The sequence below is a fragment of the Mesocricetus auratus genome, unplaced genomic scaffold (genome assembly GCF_017639785.1).
Source record: "Mesocricetus auratus isolate SY011 unplaced genomic scaffold, BCM_Maur_2.0 Super-Scaffold_100066, whole genome shotgun sequence".
Lineage (NCBI taxonomy): Eukaryota > Metazoa > Chordata > Mammalia > Rodentia > Cricetidae > Mesocricetus > Mesocricetus auratus.
This window is the reverse complement of record NW_024429235.1, coordinates 2,367,906-2,380,098: the sequence shown is the minus strand read 5'-3', so window position 1 is coordinate 2,380,098 and position 12,193 is coordinate 2,367,906.

Here is a 12,193-nt window from a genome sequence, read left to right as displayed (position 1 = left end):
ACGTTTGTCTCATGCACGGATACACACTGGCTATACCAGCAGCACAAAGCAGCTGCTCTTTCTACTGTGTGCACTTCAGGAGCAGGAGATGACCTGATCCGGTGACTCTCATCCACCCCTTTTCTGTGTGCTCCTATCCTGAAAGAGATGCTTCCTGTCGCCGAGCATCATATTCCAGGCTCTCGGGAGCTCCCAAAGCAGGGCAAACACAAGCTGTAACCACCACGGGGGCAGGAATTGTCCAGTGAAGGAAGGGCTGAGGCCGCATGTTTGATAGCATTTTAAACGCAAAACACTTGGGTGATGTTTAAGCTCTACAACTTTCTATAAAGTAGGGAAGGGCGGGGAAAGAATGGGAGAGGCTAGGTGCCACCTCTTGGTAAAGGGAGGTGGCTTTGATCAGTACCTGGAACTGGGGAGGCTTGGAGAAATGAATCTTGGAATAACTGAGGCACTGGCCATGGTGACTGAAGATTCGTTCCTGTCTGTTGCTGTAGACGGCCTTTTCTTTAGGCCACCAGCTCACAAAGCACAACATGGAGGCTTATCATTAATTCTGAAGCCCCGCCTATAGCTTAGGCTTTCCCACCAACTCTCATAACTTAAATCAGCCCATTCATATCAGTCTACATTTTGTCTTGAGACTTGCCCCCTTCCATCTTGCCCCTCCTGTTTCTTTCTTTTTTTTCTTTTTGGTTTTTTCGAGACAGGGTTTCTCTGTAGCTTTGGAGGCTGTCCTGGAACTCACTCTGTAGACCAGGCTGGCCTCGAACTCACAGAGATCCGCCTGCCTCTGCCTGCCGAGTGCTGGGATTAAAGGCATGCGCCACCAACGCCCGGCTGCACCTCCTGTTTCATCTCCATCTCCTCTGGCATCCCGCTCGTTCCTAGATTCATCACCTCCTCCTTTCTCTCTGCCCAGAAGTCCCGCCTAACCTCTTCCTGCCTAGCTATTGACCATTCAGCTCTTTATTAAACCAGTCAGAAGACACCTTGGCAAAGACACATCTTCACAGCGAACAAAAAGATTATTCCACTACATCTTGCTTCCTCCAAGTCCTCCAGGAGACAAGCAGTATACCTAGATGGCAAGAAGTTGTGCCAACTAACTTTCTGAACTGCTCTGTCTATACCACAACTTAGGAAAAATGCAATCCTTAATGCCACAGGGATTGACTCTTCACCAGATACTGAGTCAGAGGTACATGTAAAAGATTAATGTCAACTCTCTCTGAAATTCAGCTGAGTTGACACCTGTGTCAGATGTTTTAATAGGAGTTACCGAAACCATGTGGCCAGAGGCCAAATACAGTTTTGAATGTGAGGATTCAAGATTCTTTTTTGCTGGATATGTTTAGGCGGGCCAATGAGCTCCATAGGTATGCTCTTACTTGGTACATGTACAAGTAGAGAGGCCTGAAGCTGTTTCATTTCCTGATATATAGGTTGCTCCCCAGCCTGTACCCAGTGAGAGGCAGCATGCCTGTCTTTAATGAACTGGGACTTGCAAAGGTCCTCAGAGGACTGCCAGTCCAGCCAAGGCAGATGCATCCCCAGCCCCTGAACCAGCCAGCACAGCCACTGAAAGACAGGAGGGCCAGCACCAAGATAATTGAGAAGGGAGGACAGAGAAGCGTAGGCTCAGTCCAGATGAGTCAGGTCAGCAATAAAATGGACAGAAGAGGGAGAGCATGGAAGAGAAGGCAGTGATGTAGAGGATAGGAAAAAATGAGACAAAAATGGGGATGGGGTGAAATATAGACTTAGGACATAGGGAGTCCAAGGGTGTCTCATCCTGCCCAGCTTGGGTCTAGAACCCTAGCAAAGGGCAGTGAGAGAATGAAGGAAGGACAGACACACATACAGAGAGGCTGGGGTTGTGTGCTGTGTGTACTCTGACAGAGTCAAAACTTCTGCAGCCACCTGAAGCCCCAGCATGTTTCTTATGCACAGTACGGGAGAAGGGTGTCTTAAGTTACTTTTTTATTGCTGTGATAAAGCACTATGACCAAGGCAAGTCATATTTTAAAAAGGCATTTAATCGAGCTTATGTTCCAGAGGATTGAAGTCCATGATGCGGGGTGGAGGCATAGCAGCAGGAATAGTTAAGAGCTCACATCGTGACTGAAAAGTAGGAGGCAGAGAGAGTGTGAGCTAACAGGGAATAGTGCGGGCTTTTTGAAACCTCCAAGTCTAGTGACATATCTCCTACAACAGGGTCACCGTCTTACTCTTCTGCTGTGAAGAGACACCATGACCATTTCATTTGGGAATTGCTTGGTTAGAGTTTTAGAGGATCAGTCCATGACAATCGTGGTGGGAAGCAGACAGGCTGCTTGGAGCAGTAGCTGAAGGCTTTCTTTTCTTTTCTTTTTTTTTTTTTTCGAGACAGGGTTTCTCTGTATTGTTTTGGAGGCTGTCCTGGAACTCACTCTGTAGACCAGGATGGCCTCGAACTCACAGAGATCCGCCTGCCTCTGCCTGCCGAGTGCTGGGATTAAAGGCGTGTGCCACCAACGCCCGGCTGAAGGCTTTCTTTTAAAAACAAGATCTCTCCACATAGCTCTAGGTGTTCTAGAACTCACTATTTAGAGCAGGTTGGCCTGAACGCACAGAGCTCTACCTACCTCTGCCTCCAAAAGTGCTGAGATTAAAGGCATGGGCCACCATGTCTGGTCCAGCAGCTAAGAATTTAAACCCTGACCTTTCGGCAGTAGAAAGATTCTGGGACTGGCATGGACTTTTGAAACCTCAAAGCCCACCCCCAGTAACACACCTATTCCAACAAGGCCACGCCTCCTAATCCTTCCCAAACAGTTCTACTAACTAGGGACTAAGCATTCAAACACATGAGCCCATGGTGGCCATTCTCATTCCACTACCTAGCCCCATAGCCTTGTAACTACATCACAATGCAAACATATTCAGTCCAACTTCAAAAGTCAACATAGCCTTTAACGGTCTCAAAACTGTTTAAAAGTTCAAAGTCCCTTTTGGGTCTTGGGGCGGTTTCTTAACTGTAAACTCTTGTAAAATGGAAAAGTAGGTCACATTCTTCCGACATACAATGGCACAGAATTTACATAACCAACCCAAAAGGGAGTAAAGAGAAAGAGGGCATAGTGAAGAAATACTGGACCAAAGTGAGACTGAGACCCACAGATCAAACTCCAAATTCTGTCTTAGATGGCTTGTTCAATCTCCCACTCCTCCCAACTTGGTTGACTGCAACAAATTTCTCTCTCTTGAGTTGGTACCACACCCTGAATACAGTTTTCCTTGGAAAGTATCCCGGGTCTCCAGCATCTCCAACATCTTGGGATCTCCAGTGTAATCCAGGATTCACCTTCACAGCTTCATGAAATGGCCTCTCTGGCCATTTCTCCTGCCACATTCCTGACCTCAGCACCTTTCCTTAACCATGAAGGAAGATTCCACAGCCCCCTTTTATCTTCCCTAACTCTAAATCCAGAACTACACATGGCCAAGCTGCCAATTACTTCTGTCTGTTGAGGTTGAAACTTGGCCCCCTCCTTGACTTGCATTTGCATAAGTTTTCAGTTGTTCATGGTTTCTAGGTTGAAGGAACCATGCTGGTTTATTCCTTTCACAGGCTGCAGGATTATCTGGTTGGTGTCTTGTCCCGGGGGTGTCACTCCTTTCCTTCCATTTGGAATCAGGACTTTCCTTAAACATCCCATCTCTTTCAGCACATGTTTCGGCCCCACCGTTGTACTTCCTGGTCCCCTTTTCTGCATTTTATGCTTCTTTTTGCCCCACTGGTTCTTTTTCATTATAGATTTGCATAAGAGTAATCACTAGTAGCCGTGTGACATAGCTGATAGTTAGCTGTCTTAAAATCACCTCTGCCAAGAGCATTAATCCAAACTCTTCAATTTAACCTCAGGCAGATTCTCAGGACAAGGGCAAAAAGCAGCCACATTCTTTGCCAAAATATCACAAGAATGGTCTATGGGCCACTTAGTAATATTCTTGTCCTCTGAAACTTCTAGAACCAAACCTCTATAGTCCAAATCACCCTCCACACTACTGTCTTCTATGCTCCCACTCAGATGGTCCATTGTCTTAGGGTTTATTGCTATGAAGATACACCATGGCCATGGGAACTCTTATGAAGGAAAACATTTGATTGGGGCCGGCTTACAGTTCAGAGGTTTAGTCCATTATCATCATGGTGGGAAACATGGCAGCCTGCAGACAGACACGGTGCCAGAGAGGTAGCTGAGAGGTTTGTATATTGACCTTCGGGCAACAGGAAGTTAACCGTGTGCCACCCTGGGTGTAGCTTGAGCACAGGAGACCTCAAAACCATCCCCCTCCCCCACAGTGACACACTTCTTCCAAAAAGGCCACACCTACTGCAACAAGGCCACACCACCTATGCGGTCTGTCCATTTTCTTTCAAAGCACCACACCCATTAAGCCCCACTGTCATAGTTAGGATTTCAATTGCTGCAACAAAAAGCAAGTTGAGAACAAAAGGGTTTATTTGGCTTACACTTCCATATTTCTGTTTATCTCCAAAGGAAGTCAGGACAGGAACTCAAGCAGGGCAGGACCTGGAGGCAGGAGCTGATGCAGAAGCCATGGAGGGGTGCTGCTTACTGACTTACTTCACGCAGCTTGCTCAACCTGTTTTCTTTTTTTTTTTTTTTTTGGTTTTTCGAGACAGGGTTTCTCTGTGGCTTTGGAGGCTGTCCTGGAACTCGCTTGGTAGTCCAGGCTGGCCTTGAACTTACAGAGATCCCCTGCCTCTGCCTCCCGAGTGCTGGGATTAAAGGCACGCGCCACCACCGCCCGGCTCAACCTGTTTTCTTATAGAACACAGGACCACCAGTTCAGGGAAGACACCACCCACCATGGGCTGGGCCCTTCCCCATTGACTACTAAATGAGATAATGCCTTATAGTTGGATGTCATGGAGGCATTTCCTCAACGGAGGCTCCTTCCTGTGATGACTCTAGCTTGTCTAAAACTGATACACAAACCAGCCAGTACACCCACTGAAAGTATTCAATCACTTTTCCAATCCAAAGTCCTCCATATTTCTCCGAACAATAGCATGGTCAGGCTGTCACAGCAATACCCAAGTACGTGATAACAATTTCTGTCTCTGTCACTGTTCTATTGCTATGAAGTGACACCATGACCAAGATACCTCTTGGAAAAAAGAAAGCATTTTATTGGGAGATTGCTTGCTTACAGCTTTAGAGGGTTAGTTCATGATCATTTTGGTGAGAAGCAGACAAGAATGGCTCTAGAGCAATAGCTGAGAGCTTTACGTTCTGACCCGCAGGCAGGGAGCAATGAGAAAGACACTGGGCCTGAAATGTGCTTTTGAAACCTCAAAGCTCAACCCACCCCAGTGACACACCTACTCCAACAAGGCCACATCTATTACTCCTTCCCAAACAGTTCAAATAACAAGGAACCAAGCATTCAAACATATGAGCCTATGGGCGCCATTCTCATTCAAAGTGAGAGATCCCAACTCAACATTTTTAGACCCCTAGCGACTAGCCCATCACAGAGTGACTTGCCCTTCTGCCCTCTCCTGAGAAACCGGAGACCTCAAGATAAACTTAAAAGATAACACTCTCTGATCCAGGAACTAGCTCACCACATTCCTGTTCAATGTTTAACTGTACAATGCCCAAAGAATGCTTGCTTGAGATAACCTTCCTGTTAAGACATAAGCTATCATTTAACTTCTCATCCTTTATGATGCTTTCCTAACTCTCCGATTCGGTTTCTCCCTTTTAAAAGCCCCCGACTGCAGCTACTGAGGGTCGAACTCCTCTGCCCTTGTGAGGATCATGAGCTCGGCCCCAGTGCACTGGTTCCCCGAATAAACCTTGTGTGCTTACAGCAAGAACGGTCTCTCTTGAATTATTGGGGAGTCGGCTTATCCCGAGACATGAGTGAGGGTCTCCCCTTACTGGGGGGGTCTTTCAAAAGCACCACAGTCACCCTTCATAATCCTTCCCAAAGAGTTCCACCAAATTTTTACACGTTGGAATCCTGTATGGGTGGGGTCTTTCCCTGAGGACGCCCTTCCTATGCTGTCTAGTTTCTATGCTCCCTTGACATAAGCTTGAGTCGCCTGAGAAGAGAGAGCCTCAATCTAGGAAATGCCCTCAGAAGACTGACCAGGATGTAGGCAAACCTGTAGGGCAATGTTCCTGATTAGTGACTGAGAGGGGAGGACCCAGTCCACTGTGGGTGGGGCCACCCCTGAGCTGGTGGTCTTAGCTTCTGTAAGAAAACAGGTTGAACACGCCACGAGGAGCAAGCCACTAAGTAGTACTATCATAATATAAAATGCACTTAGTCCAGTTTCACAAGTCCCCGTGATCTTTTACAGTTCCAACACAGTTTAAAAGTCCAAAGTTTCTTCTGAGACTCAAGGAAATCTCTCAACTGCAACTCCCCTGTAAAATCAAAAAATCAAATTACATACTTCCAATAGACAATGTTGTAGAATATAAATTTCCAGGAAACACTGAACCAAAGCAAGCCCGACAAAAGAAAGCATTTTACTTTACTGGGCTAACTGTTTCAGAGGGTTAGAGTCGATGCTGGCAGCAAGAACAGCGGAGAGCTCACATCTTGACCCGGTGGAGCAAATTCCAAATCCTATAGCTCTACATCTACCATCCCATGGCTTAGATGGCACCGCCCTTCCAGCTTGGTCCCCTAAACACACTTCTCCCTCTTTGGCTGGTTCCACTCTCCGTCTGCAGCTTTTCTTGGCTGGTGTCTCAAGGGTTTGGCATCTCCAATATCAGAGTCACCAACAAAATCCAGACTTTCCTCTCACAGATTTACCCAGTGCCCTCTACATGCCATATGCCTGGCCTCGAAGCTCTCCTTGAAAATAGAAGAATATCCCAAACCCCTTGTTCATCTGTCCTTCATGACTAAGGCTATAACCACATGAATGATTCGGCCAAGTTTGGCTTCCTACTTGGGTTGGAGCCTGGCTCCCTTCTTGAATCACATTTGCATAAGCTTTGATGTGTTGTTGCTTGTTAGGAGCAGAACATTCCTCAGGCCTTTCCTTTTTACAAGTTGGAAGCTTAACTTGAAGGGGGCCTTGCCCTGAGGGCACCCTCTCTTTATTCCATCTTACTTCAAACCTCTCTCAAATCTTTTCATCTCTTTCAGTGCGAGCCTTGGTTCCAACACTAAACTTTCTGGTGCTCTCTTTCTCCTCCAACTATACACTTGGGATTTCTTTTCTCCCTACTTGAGAGTGATACTAGTCAATATAGAGTCAATGTTAGGCTGTCTTGAAGTCTCCTCCACCAAAGAAATTCAACCATTACTTTTCTTTAGGATTTATTATATATACAGTATTCTGTCTGCATGTCTGCCTGAAGGCCAGAAGAGGGCACCAGATCTCATTACAGGTTGATAGTGAGCCACCATGCGGTTGTTGGGAATTGAACTCGGGTCCTCTGGAAGAGCAGCCAGTGCTCTTAACCTCTGAGCCATTTCTCCAGCCCCATTCATTACTTTTCAATTTAGCCTCAGGCAAATTCTTAGGACAGGGGCAAAAGGCACATTCCTTGCCAAAATGTCACAAGAATGGTCTCTATCCTAGTTCTTAAATCATTCCCCTGCTGGAAACCTTTTAAATTTGGCCTTCACAGACCACACTTTCAGCACCACTGTCTTCTAAGATCCTACTAGACTGGCCCATTGAGCTCCTACTAGGCTGGCCCATTGAGTTCTGTTTATACGTTCAACTGTTTTCTTTTTTTTTTTAAAGATTTATTATGTGTACAGCCTTTTGCCTGCATGTATCTGTGCACACCAGCAGAGGGCACCAGATCTCATTACAGATGGCTGTGAGGTTGTGGTTGCTGGGAATTGAACTCAGGACCCCTGGAAGAGCAGCCAGTACTCTTAACCTCTGAGCCATCTCTCCAGCCCACCGTTTAACTGTTTTCTAGTTGTAAGTCCAAGAGTCCACATTTGTCAAAATGACAACATGGTCAGGCCTGTCACAGCAATGCTCCATTCCTGGTACCAACTTCTGTCTTAGTTACTTTTCTGTTGATATGACAAAACTCCAAGACCAAGGAAGCTGATAAAAGAGAGCATTTTACTGAGCTTACTGTTTCAGAGGGTTAGAGTCCATGTGGCAGAAAGAACAGCTGAGCACTCATCTTTTTTGTTTTTTTGATAATTTTTTTGAGGCAGGGTTTCTCTGTAGCTTTGCAGCCTATCCTGGCACTTGCTCTGCAGACCAAGCTGCCCTCAAACTTCCAGAGATCTGCCTGCCTCTGCGTCCCCAGTGCTGGAATTAAAGGCGTATGTGCCACCACCGCCCAGAGAAAGCTCATATCTTGATCTGCAAATAGGAAGTACAGAGGGAGCTAACAGTGAGTGTCATTGCCTTTTTGAAGCTTCAGAGTCTCTTCCCAGTAACATACCTCCTCCAACAAGGCCACTCCCTCTTAATCCTTCCCAAACAGTTCCACTGACCTGCAACCAAGTATTTAAACGTGAACTGGGGAGGGCTATTCTCATTTAAATCACCACAGAGGGGCTAACTAGTCTCAGTAGTAGGTCTCCTGTTAAGAGAAGCTTTTTCTTTTGCTAGCCGCTTTGGTTTATCCCCCGCCAGTCGCCTGGGCTCTGCCGCGCCAGCCTGGTTCTAGATCCGCATGAGTCCCAAATAAACACACAGGAGGCTAGATTAATTATGAAGCTGTTGGCCTTGTTTGTCTCTTACTGACTAGCTCTGCCTTAAGTAATTACCCCATAATTGTTAATCTAAGTATGTTTCTTACCGGAGAATAGTTCCCGGCGTCCTACCCCCATGGCGTCACATGTTGACTCTCTCGTCTTTCTCCTTCCCAGAATCCTCCTGGACTCCTAGCCCCACCTATCTAGATTCCTATTGGCCAGCAGTAATTTATTGACATATACACAAGACTTCCCCAACAGTCTCCTAAGGCTAGTAGACTCGGAGTGTAAACATTCAGAAGGGTGAAGCTACAGTTGGTAGCTTTCGTGCACACTTGGTCAGCCAATCTCACTCAGACCCCTAAGGAAGGCTTTGCCATCCCTCTGAGCTTCATCCAGCGAAAGTTTTGCCACTCCCATGAGGCTGAGGCACTCGGGTCCTTGACATGGCTGTGACCATGCCCACAATATACATCCGCTTGGGGCTTCACTCACTCAGGGCTTCCTCCAGTCCCTACACAAGCAAATGGAGACCCAAAGGGACAAGGCAGAGAGTGAAAGGAGACAGGAACAGAATGAAGCAAGGCATTAGAGGTCAAGATACTGGTTCATGATGAAGCAAGGCATTAGAGGTCAAGATACTGGTTCATGATGAAGCAAGGCATTAAAAGTCAAGATACTGGTTCATGATGAAGCACGGCATAAGATGTCAAGATACTGGTTCATGATGAAGCACGGCATAAGATGCCAAGATACTGGTTCATGAAACGTATCACGGTAGATGTCAGTACCTGGGTAGTGTTGAGTTCAAACGGTGCACAAAAGGAGCCATCAAGGTAAGGAGATTGGCTGATTAGTTAGGACAAAGTACAGGAAAACAGTCTCCTGAGTAGTCTCTACTCTCTGCCCCAAGCAGCCCCAGCTTCCATCGTGACTCTTCTGAGAGAGATGCTCCCAACCAGAGTAAGACTCTGCCCTCCCGCTCCAGACACTGTGGGTAGCGGAAGTCCCAGTCAGCACCAAGCCTAGTCATGTGACCTCATCTCAGAATTTAACTCTCAAAACATGCAGCCCAGCCCTCAAGCATGCGACTCAACCATGGATCCCACCAACAAGCACACAAAAAGACTTCAAAAGCCTCAGCGTCTGCCTGCATCTGTCTTTTCCTAATGTGACCGCCACCTGCCAGACCCTGAAGATAGCCTGCAAGAATGGCCAGAGGAGGGCTGGAGAGATGGCTCAGAGGTTTAGGGCACTGGCTGTTCTTTTCCAGAGGTCCTGAGTTCAATTCCCATGGTGACTCACAACCACCTGGGCAGAACACTGTATACATAATAAATAAATAAATGAAGAAGAAGACACTTTAGTGGGTCAAGCTCCAAGGAGTTCGCCTTCATATTTTTGTTCATGTCCAGGATTTTCCAGCTCTACTCTCCAGAGGGAGAGATACTCCCTGCAGTCCAGGTGACAACGAGATGACCTGGCCCTACCTCAACCCCTCAGGCCCTGGCCGACCGACAGTGTGGAGAGCCAGGGGCGTGGCTCCCAGAAAGGGATGAGTGAGCTCAAGGGGGATGGGCTTCCTGGTTTATCCTCTGACTGTCTCTGCCTGTCCTATCTTAACGGAAATACGACAAACGGAAGAAATAAACAGAGAAGGGGTGTGTGCGGTTCCCAGGCAGTGCTGTTTCCAATCCCACAGTAGAATTTTCCAGCTCTGACCGAGTGAGGTGACTTCTGTAGGGACAGAAGGCTGGAAGGAAAGGGGACAATGACATTCTACACCGTATTTATGGGGGCTTTCTGTCTTTCATGCCTAATCCCTGCTGAAGACGGACTTGATGGGATCACTTGCCTCATTCGTGGATGAGGAAACAGATTTCAAAACGTGTTATTTAAAAGGCGCTTGTCTGATTGACTGGTGGTAGAACCTTGACATTAAAAATAGGTGTCCTTAACCGCTGTGTTACCGTACCAGTTGGACGAGAAAGGAAAACATCACAGAGACAAGAGGAGTGGGTAAAAGTTCACCCATGAGGAAATGGATTCTGGGAGTTCTGTAGAGCTGGGTTCCCTGTGCCTGCCACTTGGCCTGATGGCGAGGGTGAGGGGTCCCAGTTCCATTTCATTTCTCCAGATCACATTTCCCTTGACCTTAAGAAACTCCCGTGGCCCACAGCATGCTTGTCAGAAGCAGGCTGGCAACGCTGACAGGGCTTCCTTCCCTGCCATGCCTCTCCCTTGCTCTCTCTCTCTCTGTGCTTCCCTGGCTCTCCACGCTGGCGGTCTGCCAGGGCCTGAGGGGTTGAGGTAGGGCCAGGTCATCTCCCTGTTGCCTGGACTGCAGGCAGTATCTCTCCCTCTGGAGAGTAGAGCTGGAAAGTCCTGGACAATTACCTGGCCATTGCCTCCTCTCCTCCTCCCTCTCAGTCCCAAAGTGCCCTGTGTCCCATGTCCACTTTCTGCCAAACTAGCCCCGTTGTGAGGCCGTCCCAAACTTGTTGAGTGATTTACCCCACTCCTCCTGCTAGCGTGCATCTAACTGGAGTCAGATGAGCTTTGGAACCAGGCAGAATTTCATAATCCTGGCTCCTGGCTCAATTGGTAAGTGACCTTGAACACTCCTCCTGAACCTGTCTGCACAAACAGGAATGATCCTACCTATCAAAAAATATAAACAAAAACAAAATAAAACAGCACTGTAGGAAGATTTAGAAATAAAATTTAAGGTCAGGCAGTGATGGCATACACCTTTAACCCCAGCACTCAAGAGGAAGAAGCAGACAGATCTCTGTGAGTTCTGAGGCCAGTCTGGACTACAGAGAGAAACCCTGTCTCAAAAAAACAAAACAACAACAACAACAAAAAAGAAATAAAACTTAAGAAACTCCAGCCAATCCCAGGTACCAGAAAGCACCAGATGTTGGCAAATGGTAGTAGTAGCCTTTCCCCCCTTTGGCAAACAGCAGATCAAAGTAAGCACGCTGCCAAGCTTGCCAGGGGCTTTGTTCAGCTCCTGTGGCTCTCACTGGGTACCCTAGGGGCACACCTTCAGGCACAGTCCTGCAAAGTGAAGCAGGGTTTGAGGATAGCGGAGAAAACTGGGAAAGATGATCTGTCGATGTAGCTCACTGGCATAGTACTACTCCTGTGAAAACAGGATCCCCAGTTACTGTTTGAAGAAAGGAGGAGGAGGAGGAGGAGAGGAGGAGGGGAGGAGAAGGGGAGAAGGAGGAGGAGGGGAGGAGGAGGGGAGGAGGAGGGGAGGAGGAAGGGAGGAGGAGGGGAGGAGGAGGGGAGGAGGAGGGGAGGAGCCACATCTGGGAAAGTGACAATTCAAACAGGATGTGAGGCTAGTAAGTAGAGGAGTTGGCCCTTACGTGGCTGGAAAATAGAGACACAGTAAACACACACTGTAACCAAAGACTAAACAACCAAGTAAAATCACCACTTCCCGAAGACAGGACACTGTCAT